Raw genomic sequence first — 6,316 nt, 5'->3', positions numbered from 1 at the left:
TCCGCTTGGGCCATTGGACTCTATGGCGTTGAAGTCCCTCCCCAAACCCCGCCCTCCTCAGGCTCCACCCCAAAAACCTCCCTGTGGTGGCAAACAGGGACCTGGCAACCCTAGTTGTAGATAACAAGCCAATAATGGCCTGAAAAATCTCTTCCCCCACCCCCCGTTTGGGATCTGGGAGACTCGAGTGCAAATTCCGTCGGTGCCCAGGGAAGCTTGCTGGGTGACTTTGGGCCAGCTTGCTCGCTCTTTCAGCCCAGCCTACCTCACAGGGTTATTGTGAGGATAAAATAGAGGAAATGAGATTTCCACACTTTGGAGTACAGGTGGAATAGAAAGGTACTAAATAGTCGCAAGACAAAACAGATTGCACTTTGTGAGGCTGTTGGCCTGGTTCTATTGAACCTTATGCTAGAATTTTTTTAAAAGGTTTTAGTCTTTAAGATACCACAAGGGTCCTTTTTAATTTATATATATAATGTATGTGATGTATGTGAACTAACTAGATATATTTAACTAGATCTATCTGTGGTTTGTCAATCTTGTTGCCTTGGCTTCCATTAACTGTGTGTTAATCCAATATTTACACATCATGTGATTTTTTTTTTTATATCACACCTAGGAAACTGTCTTGTATCCATATTGTGACCCAATGTATCTAGGCCAATATTTATTGGCAATGGCTCTCTGAGATCTGAACAAAACATTATGTCCCAATAGCCGCTATAAATTTAAAACCAGCATTGTTTATGATCCACTTATGGATGGACGGAGATGTTGCTGTATCCCTTGGTCCCTCTTTGGTGGAAATGTTGGAAGTTAGATCTGAAAACCACTCCAATGAAAACTGAAAATACCAAATAAGGAATACAAAGGATGAGCAGAGCTGGATTTACGCACATCCTAAATAAAAGATAGCTAAGGACCTCTGATTGGCAGAGGCCTCTAAATACCCCCTCCCCAAAATTACACATTTTGGGTGTAATATTATGAGGCCTCTTAAATTTGACATAGCTCGAGGCCTCCTGCCCTGATAAAAAGTAACTGTAGTCTCTTTCTATCTCTATTATTAAATCTTGTTTTTCTGTCTAGGGTCTCCCTCAGTCCAGTGAATGTATTCAGATGTATCCTTTTAAAGCTGGGGCAGTTTGTTTCTAGGAAACAAATTGGAACTCCTATTAAATAGATCTGTGGTCTGTGGATGGACCACGTTTTGCTTCCACTGAGATGTCGCCACCCGTGTTTTCAGACCTGTTAATTAGTTTAAACAGGTTGTTAATTGCCTGCCACAAAACCAGGAGTTAATCTATTCACAGCCCAAGGCACAAAACCTGTCCAACATGTGTTCGGCCTCTGTGTGCCTTCCGTAATGTGCCTGTTTGCGATCAGATAGGATGATGTTTAAGGTAGGTTCTGAAAGATTAGTGGCTGATTGGATCAGTCACCCTTACTTATCTCTAACTTCACCTGGGCAGGGATAAAAAATATATATCATATGGTCCATGAAGCTGGAGATGAGAGACGCCCAAGCAGGTGAATCAGAGAGTTATGAGAATGACTTTCTTCATCAGGTGATGGAGATGAAGAAGATGATGAACACATGAAGCTGCCTTATACTGAATCAGACCCTTGGTCCATCCAAGTCAGTATTGTCTACTAAAACTGGCAGCGGCTCTCCAGGGTCTCAGGCAGAGGCCTTTCCCATCACCTACTTGTCTAGACCCTTTAACTGGAGATGGAACCTGGGACCTTCTGCATGCCAAGCAGATGCTTTACCACTGAGCCACGGCCCCTCCCCATGATGTTCTAGCATGACTGATCTTCCCCATCACAGAGAAGCTGGGAGTTGTGACTGGCCCAAGGTTATCCAAAGAGCTGACCAGAGATTTGAACTCCAGGTCGCCCCAGTCCTAGATGATGATGATTTCATTTATACCCCACTTTTCTCCCCAGTGGGGAACCGAAGTGGCTTCCGTTGTTCTCCTCTCCTGCATTTTATCTCCACAACAACCCTGTGAGATAGGTTAGGCCAAGAGTGTGCGACTCGTCAAAGGTCACCTAGCAAGTGGGGATTCGAAACTGGGTCTCCTGGATCTCAATCTGACACTCATGAATACATGAAGCTGCCTTATTATATTGAATCAGACCCTTGGTCCATCAAAGTCAGTATTGTCTACTCAGACTAGGGTTGCCAGGTGTCAGCGAGGGTGAAGTCTGACACCAGGTCCAATTGCTAAAGCGGACATTTTTTCCAGGTGAACTGATCTCTATCGGCTAGTACAACTGTACTAGCGGGAGGTCTCCAGCTAGTACCTGGACGTTGGCAACCCTAACTCAGACCAGCAGCGGCTCTCCACGGTTTCAAGCAGAAGTGTTTCACATCACCTGCCTAGTCCTTTTAACTGGAGAAGCCAGGGATTGAACCTGGGACCTTCTGCATGCTAAGCGGATGCTCTACAAACTGAGCCACAGCCTCTCCCCTCAAACCACTCCATCACACTGGCTCTCATAACATGCTAACCAGCTGTGATGCCTTTTCAGCACAGTCCGTGAGCTTAGAAGGTAGTCACTTTGCTTAGGCCTGACTGCACAGAGAGTCCGTCACAGTCCGGCCACCATCTGGACAAGGGGTGCTATGCCTTGGTTCGTCTTTCACATCTAACTCCACCAGGAAGGCAGAGCACGTTTTCCACTTTTGCCCAGGAGCCTGACCCTAATTTGCGTATTTGGTGAAAGTTCAGCGACCCCTATCGACTGGTGCTACGTGGCTGATAAGATTATGCCCGGACATTATTGATTCAGCCGTATATAATTTGGTGCCGGTTTTATTACAGCGAAGAAACTTTATTGACTTTAGTTTATTGACTTTGATAGCGAATCAAAGGTAGGTTGGAGATCCCCCCCACCAAAAAAAAAACAGAAACGTTGACAAAATTAAAAACCCTTTCCTAAGAGCAAACAAAAATGGGCCGGGGAATTGGATTGCGTGTGCTGTGTCCCTGGAAGAGCGACAAGGGAGAGGAGTCAGAGCTGATGTTGCCAAGCCAATGACTGAGCACTATTTAGATGCAGGGGACGAAGGGTGGAAAGGGGCTGACATGCACTGACGGGATAGGATAGTGGGGCTGGAAAAGGTGAATGAGCCCTCGTATTTATGCGTAACCTGTTGACACAATAATTGTTGCCGTGTATGGTACTCGAAGGGCATTAGCTAGGAGCTAGAGCTACCAGACCCGTAGTTCTCCTGGAACACTGCAGTCGTTCTCCAGCCTCCAAAGATCAGTTCCCCTGGAGGAAATGGCCACTTCGGAGGGCAGTCCTTATGGTATACCAGAGTCTTGGAGAAACTGGAGACGTAGAGTGACATCACATCCCTGCTGAGCTCCCCACCCCTCCCCAACTCCGCCCTCTCCAAGCACTGCCCCCAAATCTCCAGGAGTTTCCCAAGCCAGAGATGGCAACCCACGTTAGGTGGGGGTAAGGTTGCAAGATCCCTCTCCACCACTGGTGGGAGATTTTTGGGGCAAAGCCTAAGGAGGGTGGGGTTTGGGGAGGGACTTTAATGCCATAGAGTCCAATTCTCAAAGCGGTCATTTTCTCCAGGTGAACTGAATTCCAGATCAGTTGTAATAGCAGATCTCCAGCTAGTACCTGGAGGTTAGCAACCCTGTGTGGGGATCTGTGACTTTTTTCTGCATGAGAGAGACAGAGAAACGCACACATAGAGATTTCGATCTAGGCCACTGATGCAGGTAGACAGTAAGACTGAAATGACACATAAAGCACCAGGAAGTTAAAATGCAAACCAATTTTCCTGCTGGGTCATCAATAGGGTTGCCAACCTCCAAGTACTGGCTGGAGATCTCCTGCTATTACAACTGATCTCCAGCCGATAGAGATCAGTTCCCCTGGAGAAAAATGGCCACTTTGGCCATTGGACTCTATGGCATTTAAGTCCCTCTCCTCCCACACCCTGTCCTCCTCAGGCTCCACCCCAAAAATCTCCCGCCAATAACTAAGAGGGACCTAGCAACCCTAGCTGAATGGCATTATACCCTGCTGAGGTCCCTGCCCTCCCCTGGCTCCACCCTCAAATCTCCATGAATTTCCCAACCCAGAGTTGGCAACCCTAATCTTCCTTGCCATGCAGGGATCTGAACCTGAGTGTCCTCTAGGCAACTCCAACTTATCAGCCGCTGTGCTCTCATAACTGGTCATTTGTTGAACTCCGTCTCTGATCTCGTGAATCCTTCCCACGTGGACTTAACTGGGTCCAGTCCAGAAACTGTCTCGGAACAGGATGCAGAGAACAGGAAGCATGAAATGGGAATCACGTTTCCTCGTTATTTTAATTGACTGTCTGCCGTAGGAATTAAAACCTCGTGTTCCCCTCGTGCTGCTCATTTCTGTAGGGATTACCTGGACTTATTTCATTCCCGATCACCGAAACCTTGTGACATAAACTGAGTCACAAGCATTTTATGGTGTGGATATGTGTAGGGTTGCCAACCTCCAGGTACTAGCTGGAGATATCCCGCTATTACAACTGATCTCCAGCCGATAGAGATCAGTTCCTCTGGAGAAAATGGCCGCTGCGGCAATTGGACTCTATGGCATGGAAGTCCCTCCCCTCCCCAAACCCCGCCCTCCTCAGGCTCTGCCTCCAAAATCACCCGCCAGTGGCAAAGAAGGACATGGCAACCCTAGATATGTGCATCCCCATTCTCTGCCTGCCCACCATGGGCCTTACTCACAAGCAATTCATAGGCTTGCAGATGGGAGAGAAGACAACCACTTGTGATCGTTGGATCAGCTGGAATTAACGGCTACAAATACATTACACAGCAACCAGGCATGCTATTGAACAGCTTTGCCTAATTGAAGAGGAAGCCTGTAAGCGGTGCCAGAACAGGCCACGGCTCCTCAGTACGTGGCCGCTGTGTACTTGCAGACTTTTGATCTCTGTCCAGTTCCTTTGCACTACACTGATTCCCTGGTATTTGGAATATGGCTGAATGTATGACATGCAAGGCAGGGCAGCCTGGCCTGTTCCTTGCTACTACCACTGTAACTTTTGACAACATCAGGGTTGCCAACTGCCAGGTACTGAAGATGACCGCACTATGGTTCTCCTTGGCCCTATTCCAAATCTTCCCTACTTGAAGTACAGTTTCTCTGGTTTATTTCTGGTTGTTGCAGATTTTTGCTTCTGATGCTTAAAATGTAATGCTCAGTGTCTACCTCAATCATTTCTGACTACGTTTCAGTCTGCATAAATTTAAAGTATTTATCATTTACAGGTTTGTGTTGACCTTGAGCAAGGAATGGAATAGATAATCACAGAAACATAGAATCACAGAGTTGGAAGAAACTACCAGGGTCATCTTGTCCAATCCCCCACACAATGCAGGAAATTCACAACTTCTTCCCCCACACACACACACATACACACCCAGTGACCCCTAATCCACGCCCAGAAGATGGTAAAAAAAAAAAAAAACCCTCCTGGCCTGGAGGAAAATTGCTTCCTGACCCCAAAGTGGCAAGTGGTATTTTCCTGGGCATGCAAGAAAGGGCTATGAGAGCCAAGTACTGACGCAACCCTTCCTACCCATCCGCCCTCTCTCTCACGATCAGCCTAAATTCATAGAATCAACATTGCTGACAGGTGGCCATCTTAGCCTCTGCTTAAAAATCTCCAAAGGAGAGCCCACCACCTCCTGTGGAAGCCTGTTCCACTGAGGAAGCGCTCTGTCAGGAAGTTCTTGCTAATGTATAATTTCTAATGATGTGTAAGGTTGCCAGCTCCGAGACGGGAATTACCAGGAGATATTGGGGGCGGAGCCAGTGTGTTATAGTGGTTAAGAGCGGTGGTTAGGAATGGTGGAGTCTGATCTGGAGAACCAGGTTTCATTCCCCACTCCTCCACATGAGCAGGGGATGATAATCTGGTGAACTGGATTTGTTTCCCCACTCCTACACACGAAGCCAGCTGGGTGAACTTGGGCTACTCACACTCTCTCAGTCCCACCTACCTCACATGTTTTGTCGGGAGAGGGAGGGAAGGTGATTGTAAGTCTGTTTGATTCTCCCTTGAGAGTTAGAGAAAGTCGGCATATAAAAACCACCTCTTCGGCGGGACCTCAATGCCATAGAGTCCAGTTGCCAAAGCGGCCATTTTCTCCAGGGGAACTGATCTCAGTTTTAATAGCAGGAGATCTCCAGCCACCACCTGGAGGTTATTACAAAATTATCAGCGCATATGACCAAAAACAAGTGCTTTTCGATGTAGTTATATTCTGTAAGCATATAACAT

Source organism: Euleptes europaea, chromosome 18 (assembly GCF_029931775.1).
Source record: "Euleptes europaea isolate rEulEur1 chromosome 18, rEulEur1.hap1, whole genome shotgun sequence".
Classification (NCBI taxonomy): Eukaryota; Metazoa; Chordata; class Lepidosauria; order Squamata; family Sphaerodactylidae; genus Euleptes; species Euleptes europaea.
Note: the sequence above shows the minus strand (reverse complement) of the source record.